The sequence below is a fragment of the Rhipicephalus sanguineus genome, chromosome 4 (genome assembly GCF_013339695.2).
Source record: "Rhipicephalus sanguineus isolate Rsan-2018 chromosome 4, BIME_Rsan_1.4, whole genome shotgun sequence".
NCBI lineage: Eukaryota > Metazoa > Arthropoda > Arachnida > Ixodida > Ixodidae > Rhipicephalus > Rhipicephalus sanguineus.
This window is the reverse complement of record NC_051179.1, coordinates 154,421,383-154,445,292: the sequence shown is the minus strand read 5'-3', so window position 1 is coordinate 154,445,292 and position 23,910 is coordinate 154,421,383. Positions and strand designations below refer to the sequence as shown.

The following is a 23,910-nucleotide window of genomic DNA, read 5'->3' as shown; positions in this document are numbered from 1 at the left end:
CACGACAAACTTGACATCCATGCGATCGAAAAGTTATCAATAGAAAACGCACGCGAAAGCGTGCTGGGTGTTGGCTGACAGCTCCGAGTAGACACGACTGCCGCAACGAATGTGCGTTTTACCGGTAACATAATTACAGAACTCGCGCAGTCACCTCCCTATTCATGTCAAAGAAATGTGCCCGTTCAGCATCGGCACGCACGTAGCGCTCGCAGAAACAGCATCGCCCTTGACGACCTGCTCGGTCCCGAAAAGGTGGTCGATCAACCGTCCTCCTCTAGTGAGATTCCCACCGTTAAAACGTTTTTTTCTATCTCTGGGATCTTTCTAAACCTTCAGAGCAAGCGACACGTGAAGCTGCACGTGCACGGCGAGCAGAGACAGCGCGTGCAGGGTGCCTGAACGTGCGGAGACAGCGCAGTCAAAAGGCAGGCGCGGAGAGGGGAGCGACCGGTTTTTGCTAGAAAGGCGGCGAAACGCGCGCGACGCAGCGCCCCCTGGCCGAGCTTGGGAGGCCTATACGGAGACCAAGTTCAGATGGTTCTTAATGTAAGACTTAATGTAACACGTGTTGGTCTGATGCCGGCTCGTGCGCAGTTCTGGACGCGACGGGGAAATTTCCTTTCCGGCATCCTAGAAGGCACCACGGGGGATCTGGGTGCTTACGACGAATGCCTGGCTTCGAGACTCGAGCCGGCCTCCGGAGCCAAGTCCTCGCTCTCCTCCCGTGGCCAGTACTGCAGCGTGTTTCTCAAGCCGAAGCAGTCGCGGGCAATGGACAAGCTCATCGCACAGCTGACGCGCTACCCCGTCATCAAGGTACGAACGAATTCGTTGCACCTGTATACGTACAGCTGCGTCAACTGACGACATTGCCTCGCGTTGTGCAGCTGGGAACGTTTATTTGCTTATGGCCCGCAATTATAGTTTTTTAGAGCGCAGCTCGCGGGCACCCGTTCCTGGGTTGAGCGTCGTTGTCCGCCGCCGTAACCGAGCGAACGAGCACAGCGAAAGATCTCCTGTCTCGCGCGCTAACAACAGATTTTCGGGATCTTTTAAAAGCAGGATTGTAGAACCTCTTCAAATGTGATACTGGGTGGACATTAGCGAAGAAATACGACTGATAGAGTCGGGTGAACGGATTTTAAGCAGCCGTTGGAAGACGTTGTTTTCGGATTGGCCAATCCGCTCCGTAGCAGCTTTATATCGCTTTTGTGCTAGCTGGGAAGGTACGTTTCACCTGAGACACTTTCTAAGTTGTGGCATAGGAACGACATCATGATACATCCAGCTTATAACAATGATCTTTTATTGACCGTTCTTTCACCACTGCATAGCTTGCACTTAGGGTCCTGAAGTAAAGCCAAGTTTCATTTTCATTCTTAACAGAAAAGTGTTTCCAAGTGCGAAAGCCATAAGAATCAGAGCTCAGAAATTTGTCTGGTGCGGTTATTACATGCAGAAGCGGTTCAACTTAACCATGGCGCGCAAGGCCATCAAGAAAGGACGTGTCCGTGGCCTGCGCTTCGGACTGTGCGTTCCATCCTCCTGCTCGGCCGCCGAAGTGGAGTCTATCCTCGGATCACGTAAAGACATGTCTCATCATACTTCCAAGTGTGTGTGGTCTTTTAGAGACAGCCCAGACAAAGTGCCCAGAACCGGAACGTGTCAGTCGAGTGACACTGTAGGGAAGGTATAGACCTTTCCATCGTAGAGAGGGAGCACGCAATTTCTGGTTTGTTGCACGGGACTCGCTGCCTCGTCAGTGCATTTCTTGGGGGGCCACGGATATTTACAACAGCCCAGAGGGGATCATGGTGGCACCCAAGAAGCCTTTTTTTGGCAAGGTGCAAAGCCGCTTGGCCAAGCGAGAGAATTCTGATTAAAACATCGGGCCCGAATCTAGGTTCCCTATTCTCATCACTCACCCGTTTTTAGCGTACAGTCATCCATCTTCAAAACGCCATCTCGCCTACCGCGATGCCCTGGTAGATCTCATTGGCTAGTACAGCATCTCGCTTTTAGCACACTGTGCATATGTGAGCACTGGGCATAAAGTAGGCAGAGGATGATGCTGATGCAGATTATGTATGCGTAAATAGGTGTGATTACATTACTGAAATGGAAAGATGATCGAAGACTTTCCAATCTTTAGTACGCTCATTGGGCAGCTCACCCAGAGCACTCCTACAGTGAATGTTAGTAGACGTGAGTGAGAATTAGCCACGAACAAGCCCAGGCTGATTGTACACTGGACCACTTCTTTCGATTTTAGACAGTTCGTAAGATACTTCACCAAATGGCCAAAATTTCCGTGTTACAACGCTAGACTTGCTGTCACAGCGTGTGTCGGCTTATCTTACAAGGGACGCTGTGAACTTCGCGAGAAACTGTGTTAGATGAAATTTTATATTTAAGGCGGAAAGTTGGGCTAGTTGGTAACGCGAATATTAGGACATGTTTACTAGCGAAAAAGATGTGGACGAGAAGAAGGAATGCAGGGCATATTCCTGTATTCCTTCTCCTCGTCCGCGTCTTTTTCGCTAGGAAACTATACTCTCTATCAGGGCTGGGCAAAGATACTTTGAAATTGTATCGCGATACGATACAAGATACCGAGGCAAAAAGTATTGGAGATACAGATACAAGATACTGCCGCAATAATTGTATCCGATACGATACTTGGCAATTGTATCTTAAGATACTTCGATACATTCTCAAATTTGTTAATATACATCCTTATAGTGTAGCAGCAAATGCCTATACATGAGAATGTATGCTTGAAAATTTCCTAACCGGGCTGACCTATATTGTTTCACTTGAATGAAATGTCTGTTAATATCTTAAAAGTTTCGCCCTTCTTGCTCAAAGTACATTAGTCTCCTTCCAAAACAACTTATTTGGGCTTGTTTTAGCTTCTTCACGGGACAACTCTTTATACACTTCGCTGAAAGCGGTTCTTGCTTGTCAATTTTGCAGTTGATGAGAGTCGCTGCTCAGCTTGCCACAAGCTATAGCGGGTTGCCATATAATCAGAATAACGTCACTAAGAAGCCTTCGCACGGCGGCGCAAATACCGGCCGGTGTGGACTTTTACCTTGTCCGTAAAAGACAGTTTGCACAATACCATATATCCGGACAGGTGTACAGCAGCAGCAACGCTGGTAGCGACTCTTTTTTTTTTTGGGGGGGGGGGGGGGGGAGGGGGAGGGACGCATGGTGTATACGGGGTTTGAGAGCGTTCGCTAGCGGCCCGGCCGGCACACATGACCGTCTCCGTCCCATTTGTTTTTGTTTTCTAAATAAGTATGTTCGTGAGCTACACAGACATATGACTGGTCTCAAGCATTTCTTTCGTGAGGAACATGTGGTCACCATGTGCTGAGACATAATCGTGGAACAAAGACTATATTTCAATCCGCGTCCAGATTTCACTCGTTGTGTGCATCGGTATCGATGTTTCTCGAATCCTGACTCCAAATCCCCTTCAGAAATGACCTATACATGTGATATTGGAAAGGCTTTCTTTCAAATGGCAACGTCATTTTGTTCAAACTCTCTCCGACCCCACCATCATCACTGTCCCGGCCCTTGGAGCTAAATTTCGCGACTGCGGCCCGCCGACCATAAGCTGAGTTTGAGACCCCTAGTGTATACGTAGATGACGTAAAACTGCAATGAATTTCCATGTTCTATTTAGCGTAAGGGATTCTTTGTTTATATACTCACTAACGTAGAATATTTTAGCAATTTTTCTTCAACGAGAGAACATGTGCAACACAGAAATGTCTCAGACGTATTGTATAGTAGCACAAAACGTCGCAGGACACCGCCGCTATTCGCGCTATTGCCGCTTATAGCTTCCATTACATGGCGATTAGTAATACGAAAAATAATTAAGGAGGCCTAAGACAAGAAAAGAAATATAAGTAAAATAGAGAGGTGGTTGTGTATCAAACATTCACATTGAATGAGTACAGAAACACAATACAGACGGCGCCCTTATTAGCTATCAGCATGAAGTATCGTCAACTTACCTGTTGAGACAATAGAAAATTCAGTGCCTATGGAGAATTGCCTGAAACGACTCGTTGGGACGCTCATGAGTAAAACGGAGCATTCAGTAAAACAACTTTTCTCAAATCCCCTTCCTAACAACTTTAAGATGGCTCCTAATGATTTCCGTTATTATAATGAAAACTCAATTTCGCTATTTTCTTAAGCGGTAAGCAGAATATTTTGTACTGTATACTCAAGGCACGCCCACATAATAATATATTTGTTCTCAAAATCGCCTTGGCAACGTGTAAATCTGTAAACAGTAGTAGAAATAAAGCAGATAGCTAGAAGAATAAAGCAGAAATCTTATTTTGGGAGCGCGTTACAAAAGACATACTGCAGTGACCAGACCGGAAAAACAGTGCAGCGACCTAGGTAATGTATGTGATGCAAAATGACAGCTAAGAAAGCACTTGTGCTAATAATCAAATTATGATTTCATAAATTCTTTGAATAAATGTAGATGAAAGTGAAAAATACGGTACGCCAAGATATTTTCTCTTAGGTAAACGCTTGCTCTATTAGATCTAGCATCAGTACCAGTGGTGCTGAAGTTGTTAGAATCTTATTTGCATATAAGTTAATTCATTGCATGCAAGTCAAACTTACATCCACGAAGTCCTTCAAATCGCTGATATGTAAAATCCACGCGACGCAAAGCAACCCCATTCTTGCACGCATCACATTTCGTTACGGAGCAAGAGGCAAGAGAATCTTCATTAGTTTTAGTGCCGGGGCCCCCAAGCGGCCCGCCTACGCACGCTCTTGCGCTCCTTTGTACTCCCAGCTGCATCCACGGAGAATACAAAGGAACGCAAGGGCTTACGTACCCAAGCCGCTTTGGGGCGGCGGCACTAAAACTCCCTAATAACGACACTGTAACAACATCAGAATTTGCGCGATAGACGCCGCACGCACTGGAGTACGTGGTGCAAGACAGTGGCTAAGAGCAAGTGTCGCAGTATTGGCGCAACTAAAAAGAAAAGAAATCGAGAGAACAAAAGGTACGTGGGCTGGGCGTAGACGTCCGCATGCTTGTCTTCCTGATCTTCGACCCTCACTGGATTACTCTGGCGTAAAAATAAGATAACGTCACTGCCCTTAGACTTATTCAGATGGCTTAGTGGCACCAGTACCAGCGTGAGAATCGGAGCTTGGCCAGCGATTATTGTTTCGCGTGGTTGTGTTGCGATAGAAGTATCTTGTATCTTAAGATACACGATACATCTTCTAATGTATCGGAAATACAGATACAGATACTCGTCTTTCGAGACGTATCGCGATACAGATACAAGATACCCATAGAGTATCTAAGATAGTATCTAAGATACATGTATCTTCGATACTGCCCAGCACTGCTCTCTATAGTGCCGCCACTTTGAGTCACAGCTTTTGGCTTGCACAAGAGTAGCACTGCTTGAACGACAGTGCGAATTTCTTTGGTTTTGTGGCGTTAGCTACACTTGCCTAGCCGGAGCCGATTTCGCCTGGGTCATCATGAGCCGTGCTGCGCATGCGCGAGGATGAGTGCGGAGCCGGCATCTCACGCGCTCTCCGCCACCGCCGCGCGCGGCTCGCCGCTGCTGGTGGCGGAGAGCGGGAGGAGTGGCGTCGTAGCCGGGCAGATAGACTGGCGCCGGCGCGCGCGACTCGCCGCTGCTGCACTGCGCATTCGAGAGGGGTGACGTCGTAGCCATGGCGCGGGCAGCTATTCGCCTTCGCTGTGCAGTCGCCGTCTGACAATGCGCTGGTGCCACTTGATAGCGCCTCTGACTGGCGTTTGCAGGAGGGTAACGCCATGGAGAAGGAGAGCGCCAATGCTGCTCAACGGCGCAGAAGAGCCAAGAAGCTTATGTCATCGGATCCCGAAGTAGTTGCCTGGCAACTAGCGGTTCAGCGTACGAAGAATGAACAGAGGAAGGCTACACGTGCTGCGGAGACACTGGAGGAAAGGGAGGAACGTCTAGCAAAGCGGCATCGCCAGGATGTTGAGCGACGTGCCCGACCACCTCTGCAGCAACAACAACAAGACGCCGTCGATGACGTCAGGGCTCGCCGATCGACTGCCTATACTGTGAAACTTAGCGAAAGCGCCAGTGCGACTCGGACCTTCGAGACGGACTTCGTAAACAATCCGTTTGGATACGTGTGCAACGTGTGTGAAAGACTGTGGCACATGAAAGACTTGACGCCGCTAAGTAGTGCCATGCGTGAAACGTTGAGTTTAGTGGCGGCGCCTGAGTGGAGTGAAACCGTGGCGCGGGTTTGTACAACGTGCAAGAACTTTCTCGTTAAGCAGAACATTCCGCTCTTTAGCGTTACCAATGGGTATCGTTACCCGGCCATGCCGACAGGTCTACCGGTTCTGAACGATGTGGCCGAATGTGTGTCATTGGAGCAGTAGTAAGCATGAGAAGCAAGCTAATCCTGGACAATCTGGAAAGCTCAGAATAATCAGCTGAATCTTTGCTAACGCATAGCCGAGCTAAGCCACTGCAAATTTTTTTTTGGAACGGACGTTACAGTTAAACAACAAAACCAACGAACAAGACATAATCTTTCCTTTCTCTCTCGTTTTCCTTCGCAGTTACTCAGCTTGTCAGCTTGACCTCAGCGGTGGCCAGTTGTCGAACCGATGAGAGTAAAGAGTTGAATGGCACTCAAATCGCTTTCGTGTAAGTACTCATAGCGTTTACATTGAATGTCGCGTACATTCGATGCCCATTTCTTAAATATACTCAAATATTTTCTTCATCTCATTCGTATATTACTTGTCACGTTATTTCCTCTTGTACACCGTGCTTGACGTTGAGATCAATAGAGTCACCATCTTAAATATATTCGAAAAAAAGTAGAAAGAACACACCGCAGCGCCTGTGTCCGTGTCAAAATTTCGTTGGTTTCCGGATATGTTCAAGGACTTTCACCAGCTGGCCCAGGTTTCGAATCTTCTAGATTACCACGCACCTAGTATACCCCTTTTTCTGCTCACGAAAAAAAAATATGTTATAATGTAAATAAATAAATAACGTCCAATGATGTCATTTTTCAGTGTCATATACTCTTCACTGGCATTCTGCGTCCTTCTGGGAACCTTACTTGACGTGCTAGAAAGGCTTAAGAAGAACGAGCCTTCTCTATTGCGTAAGGGCAACAAGGCAGGTGAGATACATGAGCAAGTTTGGTTAAAAATTGTTTAATCAGCTTTTTCCCCCCTAGTCTCCCTGAACGCTGTTTGCATTCTCTACAAATTCTCTTGCAGTTCACGAGCTCCAAGATAATTTGCATAAATGCGCCAGTCGATTATGTTTGCTCTTATCTGGAATGTCACGGTGAAGGCGAACTTCTTTCGACATCAGAGTTCCTCGGGTATTACGCCTTGAAGTTCGGACGCACATAGTGTAGTGCCGCAGTGTGGATGAATTTGTGTTTTAACCTGTCTAATGGGCCTGTGTCAGCGGGTCTTACCTAAATGGATACTGTTTAAAGCAACTGTATTTATTTGTGAACTGCAGAGTGCAAATTAGGTACGGGCATCGAAGAACGTGTGCGCTATGTAGTTCACAATTATGAACCAATTAGCCCAGCAACGAATTCTCTCAGAGCATTTTTCGTTTGTTGCTTGCTTGTTTGTGATGGAAAGAAGTGTTAATTTTAAGGGCTCGTTTTTCGTTGTTATACAGCATAATAATGAGCCCTAACAGACAATAATGCCAAGGAAAGTATAGGGGATGTTATCAGTAGTAAATGTAAGGTAAATGTGAAATTTGAAGGTTGCAGGTTCGGTCCTTGCCCGCGGCAAGTTATCTTTTCGTCCACTTTTCTTTCTTCGCATTTACCTTACACTTTACTACTAACAACATCCCCTATACTTTCCTTGGCATTATTGTCTGTTAGGGCTCATTGTTGCTTGTTTGAGGTTAGCTCAAAGTGAACTCACAGGCTTAAGTAGAATACAGGTTTGTCTCACGGGCTTGACCGCTGCGAAGCTGAGGCCTTGATAGGTTAATAAATTTACAGCAGCTGAACCCGACGCGCAGCCATCACCTAAGGTCTCCGCTGAGCAGCAGACTGTGTGCAAGTTAAGCGGGATTAAGTGATGCGTCTATTGAAGTAGACAGCGTGGGAAGGAAAATACGGGCCATCAGTCTCAGTCATAGGCCGGCAAACAAACTCATGAGTCGACTCACTCAGACTCAGATCGGGACGGGAGAATGAGTCTGAGTGAGTCCCGGGTGAGTAACATGTTGGTGAGTTTGAGTCCGAGTGAGTGCGGCTGAGGAAAATTTTAGTGAATCTGAGTCTGAGTGAGTCCGGTTAAAGAAAATATCGGTGAGTCTGAGTTCGAGTGAGCCCTAAGCGCAAAATATATTTCTTGAATGAGTCTGAGTGAGCTCCACCAGCTGTTATTGCCGACCTATGGTCACATCTACTCATGTTCAGTATTACTATCAGCCTTATATAGACTTAAGCTTATATTCAAGTCTATTCACATACGATGTATCTCAACGCACTCATAGCGTTCATGCGCCATCTCAATATTTATTGATTAGAGGCATGAATTCGAGGTGGAGTGTGGGGGGGTGCCGTGACTTTCCCCGCAAACTCTTCTATGGGAGGTTTCATGATATAAATATCTCGTGTGAGTCGCGTATTTAAAAGATCACAGCATATCTACGGGGTGAATGATGACGAGTGGGGCGAAGCTCCGGAGGGAATAATCGGTAAACCGTGAAACTCTTCCGTGAAATTCGCCCAGTACATCATATAAAGAGTGTGAAACACCGCGTATATATTAAACATCAAACTTTTATTGTGCTGTTGGTTTACGTGGTCCCTTCATTATCACCGCTTTGTGATCGGTGGAATGCAGGGAAAGTGTCCGCTCCCGAGCGAAAGAGAAAGCGCGCCAAGAGCGAGCGCCTTTTACGATCGCAGGCATCCAATGACATGCGCCATTCTCATTATACAAGCGCGATCTGTCATCTTTAAACAGCAACTCTAATACATGAAACGCCATCTAGTGAGCAATTCATTAACTTAGGGCTCGCTACATACATACTACTACTACTACTACTACTACTACTAATACTACTACTACTACAGAGGAGGGAATGACCCACACCCTAAGGAGCTTCGCCCCAAAAAAATTCCGCAGATCCCACGTACCGTGGGAATCGATGTTATGCGAAGCATGCGCACGAAGGTAGCTGTGTCGCAATTTTTCACATTGAGCGAGACGTTGCGGAATGACGCTCGAGAAATGTGCAAATGGTATACGCAGACACATATTTTGAAGAGTCGAACATGTGTTATATAACCAGTTGATTACAGTTGCTTAAGGATGCCAACAGCAACATAGGTGTTACAAACACCTGGCGCAGTAAGCTGATATGTAGTGCTTATATTCTTCAATACTCGATAGAGCGAATTCGAATAGGACAATGAAGGAACACAGATGCACAGGACAGGCGCTACTCACAACGAAGCTTTATGCAGAAAAGTTTCCCTAGATATATACACAGCCGATTGGCACGAGCAGGCACACTGCACATACGTTACAGTCACAGTTGCAGTTGTTACAGTTGCGTTACAGTTGTTATATGCTTATACTTATCCGTCATGACGGAGAACGCACGCACATTTCACGAACTTGAATGCATGTGTGGAAGGGGTCCTTGGCAGTTCTTGAATAAGGTCATCATCACCGTGATCAGGGAGCACCAGCAGCTGTACAGAACTTGTTATCGGATACGTTCCTCATCGCGACTACGAACGGTCTAAGAGTAGTGAAATGCGATGTGTAGTAGAGCTGGTTGAAACCGCATATGGCTCTTGCGATAAATGGTCTGTGATGCCTCCTGACGCGGCACCGAGGTATTGTGATGCCCTGTCCACATCCAAGCCGTCTTTTATGCCGTCCAGGAATCAGGCGTTGTTGGGTTTCATAAATCAATGCTGAAGTCACCGGTAATCATGAGGGACATGGTCCTCTCGGTAGGGTTATTGTAGGAAGCATTGTCCCCGGTTTTTGCCTTATCCGCGTGGTCAACGTCGCGGACCACGTGGACGAGTGGATGGTAGCCCAGCGTCTTCCAGGGGTGCTCTGTCTTCAGTTCCCTAACTTTTCTTTCGTCTGCCGCTGTGGTGTAGTGGTTACGGTACTCGGCTGTTGACCCGAAGGTCGCGGGTTCGATCCCGGCCACGGCGGTCGCATTTCGATGGGGGCGAAATGCTAGAAGCCCGTGTACTGTGCCATGTCAGTGCACGTTAAGGAACACCAGACGGTCAAAATTTCCGGAGCCCTTCACTACAGCGTCTCTCATAATGATATAGTGGTTTGGGGATGTAGGACCCCAGCAATCACTATTATTATCACTTTCTTTCCGTGTCAGTGTGTATGTTCGCGGTTACTGCGTTGATTGAGACTATGTTATCACCTGAGGCACATACCCGCATAACATGAACTCTGGCATACGGGTATGTGGTACACGTGACTGAGGGAAAGGATTTCATGACGTACGCGATAGGTATTTCGCGTTATTCACGTCATGACCAGTGAATCGTGTTCGTTATACACTCATCCTATGCTGTACAAATTCTGGTATATTACAACCTATGGAGACGACCAGGAGAGTGCCCAGACGTAGGCGGCTAGATAGATAGATAGATAGACAGATAGATACTTAGATAGAAACGCCAAAAGTGCCAGTGGTTCGCAAAGAAATGCTTCGCATTTAAAAATGTCCTTACTGGATTGAAACCACTGATAACTCGTATAAGACGGTACAAGATCAAATGACGTATCGTAGAGCAGCGATTATGTGCGATATTGGCGTTAAAGAGCATTGACACCGTGATCAAAAAAAGGAAAATTTACGCTAATGGACTCATGAATCGACTAACTCAGTCTCACTCAGACTCAGGTCAAGCCATGAGTCTGAGTCTGAGTCAATCCGGCTGACTAATGTGCTTGTGAGTTTCAAGTCCGAGTGAGTCCGGTTGGGAAAAAGTTTAGTGAGTCTCAGTCCGAGTGAATCCGGTTGAGGAAACTTTTGGTGAGTCTGAGTCCTCAGAGCAAATATATATTTCTTGAGTGAGTCTGAATGAGCTCTAATTTTTTTATTTGCTGGCTTATGGTCAATGCACCCTAAGAAATAAAAGAGGCTGTGTTATTCTTTTCGATGAGTCCTGACTTGTCACGTATTATATGACGTGGCACCCAAAAACAAGTTAAATGTCTTTTGGGTGCCACTACTCTCCGACGAGAGCGCAATGATCTACAAGTAGAGTGCATGTGTCTGTTAAGAGAGAGTCACATACTCGGCAAGTCAGGACTCTCAAAAAGAGAGTCAAGTGACTCTTTCTTTCTCAGGGTGTACTCAGGGGCACCCGGAGCTGTTACAAGCCGGCGACTGCGGAAGTCTCGTTTAGCTCTTTACTTTCTCTTTCCACTATCCGTTAAACCGTTTGGCCTTCCGCAGGGATATGGATGGAAATGTGGAAGGCGTTTTCTGCCATAAAAAACACGGAATCGCTGCTCAAGGAGACTCCTCCCGAGCACGAGTGCCTGAAGTGCCTGAACGGGCTGCGCTTCTTCACTGCCCTGTGGGTCATATTGGGACACAGCTACAACATACTGGACCCGCATATCCTCGGTGAGTTCATTTGCAAGCCGTACATACCTTCAAAGGACGAATAGTTAGACAAATTCTGCAATGATTGAAGACAACGCGTAAAACAAATCGTGCTCCACTACTTGGGACTCATGTACTGTTGGGTTGTACTGTGCTTGAACATCTTGTATTCTATTCTATGACATATTTTGTGCCCTTTTTATTATTTTTAGTATTGTACGTTTCGTTTGCTAAACGAGAAAGAGTAGGCGGTGCCTCCATAAAGGCACCAACCTCTCCTATTCATCATTCCAATAAAAATAATAATAAAGATCAGTGATGAAATCGGTGAGTGACAGCAGAACATTATTGAAAGAGCCCAGGTAGAAACAAACACTGAAAGATAATTTATACGAAGAGAAGAGTACATGAAAATCTGAAGATAATATGCCGACACGCCGAAACTTGACCCAATGGAAAAAGAATTTTTATTTCTCAAAAAAAAAAACACGTGACTGATGCCCGTATGATATTTCACTCGCGATCATTGTGTACGTGCGTGTGTTTGTGTGTGTGCGCGTGTGCGTGCGTGCGTGTGTGTCTATCTTTCCTCTGATAAACATGAAAATTACTACATTTTTGCATTTATCATACCTTATAACAAATGTTTCTGAATGTCAACAAGAATTTTTGTGAGAGATAAAATTTGGTTGGCGCTTAGTCGTGGCACTCTTGTGCCTGTTTTCTGTGTTGTACTCGCGGGAGTAGGACACAATGCGGGTGTGCGTTCGACAGAGTGCGGCCTAAATGTAGTTCGCGGATTCATTTTAATAATATAATAATAATAATAATAATAATAATAATAATAATAATAAATAATAATAATAATAATAATAATAAACAACCTATTTCTGCAGCACGAAATGCAAGGACATATCTATGCATCTTCAAATTATTCTCTACGATCACACCCGACGCTTTCCTCTCTCTCTCTCTTTGTTCTTGCTGTTTCCTACATCCCATCCCTGTCGTCGTCGTTGAACGCAAGTAGATGCCATGTGTACGTTATTGTGCAAGGCTCCAGCGCTGCCTCTCATTACGCTATTGGCTTTTTTTAATTTCTTTCCTTTAGGAAGAGGCCTTGGAATCTTCGAGATGACGAACGAATTTTTCTTTTGCATTATCGCGAATGCCTATCCCAGCGTCGAATCATTCTTCGTTCTCAGGTGAGATATATGAAAATAAAATCACAGTTTCTCCGCAAGGGCGAAGTAATAGATGCGATAGCAACAAATTGGAATGTTATACGAAGTAAGGCTAGCAGTTAACTCTTTTGAATGCGACGTCCAGTAACTTTACAAAATGCTGGTTAAAGCGAATGCGGCCACTCCAGGGAGCGAAGCGGTTTTCGTGCGCTCTGTCACCTCAACACAAAGTAAACGCCGTGAGCATACCTCGTATACCAGCCCTCTAGTGATGTATATCGAGACAGCGCTCGCCACCGCGCCCTTATGATCAAAGTTCGCAGTTGCTGCTCGCGCGACGCAGTCCTCCCCTCTCACCCACCCAACGGCGCCCCTTCACGCTCCTTCGCCCGACCAAAGACGGGCGGGGTGTTTCCTGCCTGTTTGACAAGCCATCGACGCCACGCCTCGCACACGGACCGACGTTATCACGTATGGCCTTCGAGCGACGGAGACGGCCGGCTCTTTTCATATCTGCTCTAGCAGCGCTCGTCCCCAGCGCTCGTGCGCTTTTACCAGCGCGTAGAACTTACGATGCGTGGGGCGATGGTATCTATTTGACTTTATACGGAGCATTCCGCCGACAGCAACGGCAAAAACTCGCCATGAGTGTCCATATAATTGCCATCGCAATAAAAAAAAACAGTAAGTACCTAAACCTACGCGCATTTTTCTTCAGAACTCGACGTACCCGTTTACTCGGATAAGCTTTGTCATCAGCGATGACTACGACGGTCAAATTTCAGTTTTAATATTGAGCTAGGACAGCGACTTCGATAACGTTGGGTGTAAGTCACACTTTCCACGTAGTTTCTCTTGTTTAGTTTGTTACATTACAAGTAAACTTACCAAAAGCTGCCAGCTTTGATATTTGCTTACTTATTATGCACTTCACTAATATTTATGGCCTAGCAGTCAAGTCGAGCAGATGCTGTATAAATAAGTAAGTTTACGAAAAAACAATGCCTAGATGGAGCTAGCACTTTACTTTTTTTGCAGTTTTTTGTTGTCGTTTCTGTCCTCGTTTACTGTTAAAATGACCTATTCCTACTGTTACAGGTATAATCAATAGTGCCTAACAACTCTGAGTTTGACTAAACAGCGTTCTATCTCTCTCGCTGTATACTTACAGGCTGTTTCAATCGAAGTTTAACTTTCTCGCGAGCGTCCTTTAAAAAGCACACATTTATAATAATCGTACGCGCACTTACGGATGCTGGCACGGTTGTTTTTGTACAAACACCAATATCTCGTCTTCTTACTCTGCGTTCTCTTCTAGTGGATTTCTTCTAGTGTACCAAATCTATCCCAAGCTCAAGGACGTTCGCTCAAGAATAATGGTTTTCTTGACGGCTGAGATAAGGCGGTACATCAGGTGCGTAAGCGCTCATTACTTTCTTGTTGTTTTTTTTGCTGTATTCTATTCACTGAAATAACGCTGTAACCTCGGCGTTGGGCCAGTTGCCCTTGCGGAATAATTAAACGATATCGCCACTTTGCATGTGCTTGTGCATACAGTCAAGAGAGGACCCATGAATCCATATTTTGAAAACGAAAACGAAACCGAAAGACAGAAGGCATCGAGGTTAATCAAAAAATAATCTGATACGCTACACTGGAGGAGTGGGAAAGGGGAATAGGAAGATGAGAGAGGGGGAGGGAACGAAGGAAATGAGTGGTGAACTCGCTGACGCGTGACCTAAAAAAATGAGTTTCACCGCAAGGGCGAAGCAACGAATGCGATAGCAACAAATTGTAATGTTATACTAAGGCTGGCAGCTAACTCTTTTGGATGCAGTATCGCGTAGATTTACGGCCGCTCCTGGGAGAGAAGACGATTTCGCATTCTCTTCGCGTTGAGAGCGCAGCACGTAGAAGGGTATACGAGCCGTCCGCTGATGTCTGCCGATATAGCGAGCGCGCCAGCGATCGCGACCGCGCCCTTAGAACCGAACTTCACAGTTGCTGCTCGATGTTCCTTCAAGACGGGCGGGATATTTCCTCATTCCTTGACCAGTATTCGACGGCAGGCCTTGCATGCGGGAGGTCGACCGAGAACATCATGTTATCGCATGCGCCGGCTCGTTCGATCTCTGCTTCAGCCGCGTTCATCTACCCCGCAAGCGCGCTTTTAGCGCGGGTAGAACATACGATGCGCGGGGGGTTGTTAATAATGTGGACGTTATACGGAACATGACGGCGATGGCGACGGCGACGCCAACAGCAAAAACCTGTCGAGAGTGTCCACATAATTGCTATCGCAATAAAATAAAGGAATGGCTCGAAACGAACTCAAGTAACCAACATATAAGGTGGCACCCATACTGTCATGTGTGTGCTGTTCGTCTGCGGCTGTAATGCGTATCGGTTTCTCTCATTGTTGTGCAGTACGGCTCGGAGCTTGAAATAGTACAGAAATATTATACACTTGGGCAAAACAACAGAACACGTAATGCTTTATATAAGATTGACGTCACCTCTCGTGAAGATTTCATGGCGGATATCCGCTCACTGAGCCTAAGTATACTGGCTTTTTTGAGTACGCTGTAGTTCGCAATTCCTCAAAGGCCGAAAACTCACAGGGTTCCTTAAACATTCGTCCAAGACGATTGCAAGGCGAAAACCATCTGGTGCTGCTATTTTACCGTGCGCATTATATCACGCGGATGCAGTTTTTAAAAATTTTGTTTATTCACGCGAACGCCGCGAAGACGAAGCGAACACATGCCTCGGGCAACGCTTGAGAGGAATACCGCTTTTTGTTTCATATAAAAATTTGTAAACGGGGGATGTGCTGGAGCCGACATTTCTGCAACTGCCTTTTTTTTTTATCATGGTCACGCGAGCGTCGCAAAAACGAAGCGTACGCGCAGCTCACGCGCTGACGTCATATTTACATTTTGCTTCATTTCGGTCACGCCGCTCGCACCGGCTTTTCGTTCGAAGTCACGTTTGCATGAGGCTTGTAAGGCTTTCGCCTTAACAATTTCGACTCAGTCATACTGACGTGACCAGCCTACATCCACCTCCTTTCGTGGGGGGCGCAGGTTGACAGTGCCCACGGCCCTCCTGTTGGGCTCGGTGTTCCTCCTGCCCTTGGTGGTGCATGGTCCCGCTGCCGACCAGTGGTTGCCGGGCAAGGTGGTCAACTGCTACCAAAGTTGGCCAGCCGTCATTCTGCACTACAACAACTGGCTCACGCACGTTCGCATTGTGGGTGCACTCTTCTTTAAGCCTTCACATGGTGGAATTAGGGCGTGCGCACGCTCCGGAACCACCAGTACGTTTCAAGCAGGTCTGGGCAAAGACCCTTTGTAACTGTTGTGACTTGACATACGAGCTCGCAACTATACAGGCACAAAAGTGGGCAGGGACATGCGCATTAGTGTCGACATCCGATACAATATATAGAGACGTAAAGTATCTGAGATACAGATACAAGATACCAGCTGAAGAAGTGTATCCGATACGATACTTGCCATTGTATCATTAGAACTTGCTGTTGGGCTAGCTGGTAACTCATCATATTGAAGAAACTCGGCGCAACTTGGCATTCCCTCATGGAATAGGAAAAAACAAACAAGCGAAAGGGTATGCATTCCCACATGGAATGACGGAATGCCGAGTTGCGCCAAATTTCTTCAAATGCCATTTTTTGTATCCTACAATACTTCGATAGATTAGCTAATTCGTTATTGTTTTATTGTTGAGACTGTTGCAAGTTAGCAGTTTGCTCGTAATCTTTTTTTCTCCGACATTCATAGCTTCTTCTTGCGCGATAACTTCAGCCGAGGGGCACTGATATTGCATTCGAATAACTGCTTACTGCCGGAGACCAAGGGACCAAAGTCAGACCGTGGCAGTATGCAGAAGTAGGTCAAATTGTCACATATGTAACCAGCAAGCTTAATGTTCGCAGATGTGTCGGCAACGACATAGGAGGGTTAAAGTGTCAAATGTGAAGAAGTGATAATAAGCATGCCGGTTACGCGATCGAGGGGAAGTCAGCTGCATCAAGCACCAAAGGCTTAGATAAAAAAAAAGGAAGTTGTAGGTTGATTGAAAGCGCTTCGCCGTACTGCATTCTCTAACCTGCCCAAGAGCGTTTTGTTATACGTATAAGTTGTCAAAATGCGACTATTCGTCTGCAGCGTCTGCAAATGTCGTAGAAAACTTTCACCATGTTTTCTTATCCTGCCAAGCTTTCCATGCAGGGGTAAATAATGACGTAATCACACTGTCTAAGAACCCCGGATTGACAAGCGTGAAATAAAGGAAAGAAACCTGGTGGCAGAAAATATACGTGGTAGAAGACGGCTGGACTCGTAAAGCTAATGCGCTGGCACTTGAGATGAAAGCTGTCATATTATAGTGCTACAGAATCGTTTTGGTTAGTTACGTGACTTGAAACAGCATGGTGGCGCTAAGAGAGATATGCAGTGGCAACAAAGGTCGCGGTGAATGGAATCTAGGCACTCCAGTTCGCAGCGATGTGTGCTGCTGTTCGAGGTCTCACATGCCTCCACTGTGCAATATATTTTACGTGAACCTGTTAGCTAGAAGAGCAATAGATTTCATGTCAAGGGTTAAATACGTATTTTCTGAATCATAAGAATAGCAAAGGGGTATGCTGTGAGCGCTGGCTGGCTTGACATTTCAGGGGTTGCAACATTCCGTATTAGTACAATTCAGAAGTTAATTATTAAAATTTTATAGTTGCTGTTACCATTGCTCCACGGCACTGCGTGACACGCACTGGGAACGCCTTCTTCGAAGCACAAGAAAAGATGGAGGGTGCGCAGTGAGAACTGTCTTTTCTGGTTTTTCTGAAGGTTCAAGATTCCACATAACAAGTGCGCTTAAGGAAATAATTAGCAGTCTTTCATAACAGTTGTTGCCATTGCCCCATAGCATCTGCCACTTAGTCAGTCGGGCTTGTTCATTACAAAATTCAGCGTTGATACGCGATCTCATGCATTTAACTCTAACCACCTCAATTTGCTGTGACGTATCAGTCATTTCAACCAAAGATGCACCTTAACAAGTCAGAAGATGGAGCCTTAACGCGGTGAGAAATCGTTGGGCACGGAATATCGCTGGAGCCATCGTGGACTTGCCTTCGTCTTCAGTTGCTGTTTTCAATTTCTGTCTCGCTGTCGTCAACTGCTGCTTTGTCGAAGAGAAGTGCGCTTGTGGAAACGCAGGCTCCTGCGAGGTTTCCTGTTCAAATGCTTATCTTGTGTCTTAAAATACACGACACTTCGTGCGATCTACCAGAAATACAGATATTGATACAACATCTGCCGAAGGTGTCGTAATATATATATATAATATATATATATATATATATATATATATATATATATATATATATATATATATATATATATAAGATGCCCAAGTAGTATCTAAGACAGTATCTAAGATATGTGTATCTGCTATTCTGCCCAGCCCTGGTTTCAAGCCGCTCGATGTTGGACACCATATATGGTTCTCTGATTTTGAGGCGGGTCCTAAGGCATTCCTCTGTTTCCGCCCATTTGCTCGTTTCCGCCGACGTCAACATAAGAAGTCGCTGTCTAGGCAGCGATTTTCCACATTCCACTTTCATTTCCGTGAGGGAAATGGCATATGTAACGCCGTTAATTATATGTAATGATTTATTGTTTTCAATAAATATACAATAACAAATAAAGTGTAACGACATCACTTAATGATGTCATTTACGTCAAATGATGTCATTATATTGTTGGTTGAGCCCAAGCACTTTCGCAATAAAGGAGCATTAAACAAATTTTCACAACGCTTGAAGCTTATCGAAACTGCTTGATTTTGCCGCCTGACGATATCAGGGTTGCGCATGACACAGTGTGATGAGCTATCAAAGGCAGTTTTTTTTTGTTCATTGAAATAAATAAGTTCATAAAATTAAATAACGAAGCATTTCGCTTGCTCGTTCTCGCGCAGTGCTCCGGCCACCTGTGGTACATAGCGTGCGACATGCAGATATTCACCCTCGTCTCCGTCCTCTGCATCCTGCTTTCCGTGTGAGTATTGAGCAGGAGGTTTCTAGGTCACACGCTTATTCATCGGGTCACGTGACTTGATAATTCTTAATTGCCCTGGGTGCATTTACACGTTACGAGTATATTCACTCAAGATTTATTTTAGTGCCACGGCGGCTCGATAAAAAAAATTGTGTCAGTGCATTGCGTGGTGGCGCATTCATGTCGCGTCCGGTCAAGCTGACGTAACAACCAAGACCATCTGCCGCAGTGAACGAAAGCGAGAGAGAGGAGCGAGGGAGAGAGCTCTTTATTGAAAAGTAGAATGATTAGCCAGCGTACATTCGATTACTTGATACCCTGCAGGGAGAGAGGAGGAGGGGAAAAAGGGCCTTAGGAGAATGTGGGCAGAAATGTATGTAACAAGAAATAAGAATAAAATGCAGGCCTTGTAAAAGCTGTCCTAGGCGATTAATGCACGAGGTGATGAATGCACAGTGAACGATCTCGCCGTGTAGCCGCGTTTTGCTGGAAGCTAGTAACGCTATACTCATTTAGTAATCGCTCTAATTTGCTGACGAGAACGACGTGAACACGAGAATGTTACTGCGCGGCTGATGGTGCCCACGACATCGGTTTCAAGGGTTACACTTCTGTACGTAAGAGTGAGAACATGCACGTTAGAGCGCGTGCTCAAATCATAGTGACATTTGTTGACTAGAAAAAAAACTGCGAGGCACAAAAGTGTGCGTTGTAGGTGGGGAAATTGTTCCACAACACCGTAGTAACAGAGTCCTTCAATACTTCTCCTGGTCATGAAGCTCCCGCGAAAGTTTGATATAGGGACAGGAGCAGCCGCTAGGGGCGCCCTCGCCCGTGCGTGGGCGCCCCTAGCGGAAGGTCAGAGAGGCGGAGAGGAATTATTGGATGACAGCGATGGAAAAGAAGCCGGCTCTGAGTAACTACCGAAAAGGAAAAAACGAAATAAGGAGGGAAAGGTTTTACGATAATTCAAGGGGAAGCGCTTTACTGTTTGAAGCAAGGTCGGGCTGCCTTAGAACGCGTAGTTATAAAGCGAGATTTAGTAACGAAGAAGAACAATGTACATGCTGCGGGGGAACTAAGGAAACGATGGAACATGTACTGATTGAATGTGGCGATATTCACCCAGGTATACGTGTGGGCACGAGTCTACATGAAGCCTTGGGTTTTAGGGACAACAATGGAAAGCTGAACACGTCCGCGATAGAAATAAGTAAGAGACGGTTAGAGTATTGGTGGCAGAAAAGTAGAGATAAAGAACAAAAATAAATAATGGGGGAAAAATAAGGTCATTCTGCCTTAAGAGGCAGAGAGATGGACCGTGAATTTATATTTTTTGGTATAATAACATAGATTTAATCAATGTAGATAAGGTATTAGGCCAACATGAAACAAGGAAGCTTTTTTTTTCTTTTTTTTTTTCTTCGAGCCTGGTGGCAGACATGTCACCGCCCCGTTTTAAAGGGGACGCTCATAGCATCCATCCATCCATCCATCCATCCGGGCATCGGAGCGGCACCGGCACTGAAGTTGTACGGCGCCCGTCCGAACAGCAAAACGTGATTGAAAGCACCGTGAACGTTTAGTAGATCTTCAGAGTGATGTTACCCTCACGGAAATTCGGGGAATGTCTAATACAGTGCAATTTAGCGTCGAATGAGGCCTTGAAGCTAGAAATGCGATGCCAACAAGCGCATGCTGTTTCCGCTGTGCGCGATATACTACCGCTATAAACGAAGGGTTTTTTTTTTTTCTGTAGAATCTAGGGGAACTTTGTGGATGATACAGAGTCCTTCAAGGACTCTGGCGGATCTTCACGCGTCGCCGAAATGCAGTGGTTGCAACTTTTGATCGTGGATATCAAATCTTTCAGGCTACACGTGGTTGTATACGAAGATATCGCAATATATCCTCGTATTTAAAGAACCAAGAGCCAGTTTGAATGAATTAGTTCTTTGAAAATTAACGATGATCGAGGGATAGTTCACAGGGCTTTCCCTGCAGGTTTTCGTGTTTTATTTCGCGTTCATTTATCACTACGGTGCCGTGCCGCGTTTAAACTTCGCTTGCTCATGCAGTACTGTGTAGTTTTCCCAATCCTTCTTTACTGTTCTACTGTCTAGGCGAAAGCCTTACATGCCTCATCAAACGCGAAAATTGACCGTCGGCGGCGTCAACACGTAACGCAAAAAATGATCATCTCGTGAGTACGTATTTATTGCGCTCTTCAGTTGTGACTTCCGCTAAATTATTTTTCTTCATTTCCGGCATCCGTAAGCGTCTCGGTCTCCATTAGGTGTTCATAAATATACAATTAGCACGTAAGAACCAGGCTTATTACGCAAGATGGTTAGGAACTGTTTATTGAGCCATCAGATTCAAACCCTATTAGATCACCAGCACTCAAAACCAAATGTTTTTATTTAGTACAGACGTTTGCTCTAATACACATGCACAACACATATCTTGTGTATATATTAAACGTTTTAAAGAAATCATTCGCTCGCATGACGAAGGTACGCCTCTCTTGCGCTGTCACCCTCGCAAGCTTCAGCTGGTAGCGCTGAAGTCGCCCTTCCAAGCAACGAACGTGTGCTTCCAATTTTTGATGCTGCGAGGAACTGCATATAGCTCCGTCTGTTTGGCATGCCACCTCTACGTTTTTGGTGGCCTCAGTGCCTGTGTAAAAGAAAACGGCGAACGTTGCACTCCTCGAACTCATGTTTTACGGGCATGCAACGAGTAAGTGTGCGTGAAGGCGGTAAATATGCTCACCTTCATTCGCTGTGTTTTTCTCCGCAGTAGCTGTGTCAGAGGGGCTCGTGCACAGTGTCGGTGCAGCCTCAACGGTCTCGACATCTGATGATGGTCCCCGACGACGCTTAGAACGCGTTTGCTGTCTAGGCAGGCGAGCTCTGGACGTTTTCGCGCTTGACAAATACGCCGGGAGGCCATCGAAAATCCTCGGCACAGCGTCCGGCAGGAGTTTCGGAACGTCGCGCTGCGACGTCACGACAGCACCTCCGATTATCCACTGGTCAACGCGAACGATGCCACTCGCGTCAAAGTGCTTTTCACAAACGCGTACATGTGGGGAATCGAATGTGAAACCACCAGTTCCTTTTCGCGGTATGGCGCGCTTCCACTTTTCCCGCCGTTCGGTGTCTCGAGGAAGCGAGAACATCGGCACTTTTTCGTCCTTTTCCTTGTATCCGGATCGACATCCGAGTACGCAGCAGGTACGCGGCATCTTTCCCGACCTTCAGGCACAATACACTAGCCACATGAAAAAACATACGGCCGAAAAGGACGCGCTAACACGCCACAATATTTCGCAGTGACACCGGCAGCCACCTTTGCTGCCGTTGGCGCGATGCCAACAGATAGGGTGCCTTGATGTGCGTTTTGTTGCGCGTTTTGTCCAGGGTGAGGACATCTGCGGCGTCTACTGCGGCGCGGCTGCCATATTTTAGCCCACGGCTTCTTACCGGCGTCTCACCCTCTACGGCAGCTGCGCTGAGAGGCGCGAGACGCGGGGCAAAAAATGGCTTCGCGGCGGCATCAGCCCCTTCAAAGAAATGGCAACACCCTAAGGGGGGCGCACACATCGAGGCACACTACCAACAGAATGGACGCAGCGCCGCCCCGCGGCCACCGCTTGCATGGCACAAAACTCCCTCATAGAGTTACGGCGCAGCTTCATGACCAGGAGAATATTGAAGGACTCCGGTAGTAAGAAGGAGACAGTGTTTGTATATAGATCTGTCGACAGAAAAACTGTGCTGGTAACAATTTGGGCATCACGCACATTGGAGCAAATGATTCTGTCAACGTCAATTGAAAGCTATGCATATGCAGTGACGGCCTGGCTGTATGAAAAAGATAAGCGTAATTCTAGAGTTTTACGTGCCGCGATGATTACGAGAAAGTTCGCAGTGGGGAGCTCCGGAATAAATTTGACCTTGTGGGGTTTTGTGACATGTACCTCGTGTATATCTTATGCATGAGTGCTTCTTCCATTTCATCCCCATCTAAATGTGATTGACGCGGCGGGAAATTACACTCGCGTCCTCGTACTCAAGCAATGCTGTAGCGACAGTAGCGACACTTTAGTCTATTCACCATGGCGGCTGTATTAATATTATGCTAGGATGCCGCTTATTGTGCTAGCATTAGTTAGAGGGTAAGGTTCTATATAAAGTCGTCAGTTGGCACTGATATTACGCAACCAGAATAGTAGTAAGCGCCCAACGATATCAATGTTTGTTTGCCCTGTCTCCTTCTCCGGCGTTATTTAGAAACGCACGGCTGGGCATCGCTGCCATGGTGTCCGTGTTCATTGGCTGCAACGCCTTCATCGCCTATTTCACGCACAAGGCACAGATTGGACCTTCACGTGTCAGCTCGGGTGGCGACGTTTCGTGAGTGGAAGTTCTGTCATTTATTCGCGAAGCAGAGATATGAATAAATCTGTTTTGTTGTTTATTTATATCTGGTGACCGCTACCTCCGCATCTGAGTAACGGGAGTCGTGCGACACCTCCGATGCTCACAGCTTAGGGGGCGTAAGCTTCCAGATCTGTGCAAAAATTATGGTGCTCCGTGAACTGCGTCGCAGCATGGATTAATAGTGGACGACCTGTGGTACGTAGCGAGCTGTCGATCTTTATCTGTGGAATGTACCTGCAGACTAAGACCAAGAGCTGTGCTTCTATGAATCTATCCCCGAAAGCCGCGCGCTTTAACTTCCAGTTTGTCCGGATGGAAACCATGGAGTAAGCTTTATGGTTTCGTCATCTTGGTTGCGCAACGCTGACAAAAACAAGGACCAATAATTAAAAGAACAAAGCTAGCTCTGTGCTCTTCTTATTCGGTCCCAAGGCTGTTTGTGCGAGTGTTGCGCCATCGAGAAGATGAATTCGTGCCAACTAGCTCTGTTTGCAAT

General features: G+C 46.2%; 1 pseudogene; it reads left to right on the top strand.

Annotated features, from left to right (window-relative positions):
* The window catches only part of LOC119391764 (nose resistant to fluoxetine protein 6-like), a 35,849-nt pseudogene extending 12,458 nt beyond the window's left edge, over window positions 1-23,391 (top strand).
* The last annotated feature ends 519 nt before the right edge of the window (window positions 23,392-23,910 follow it).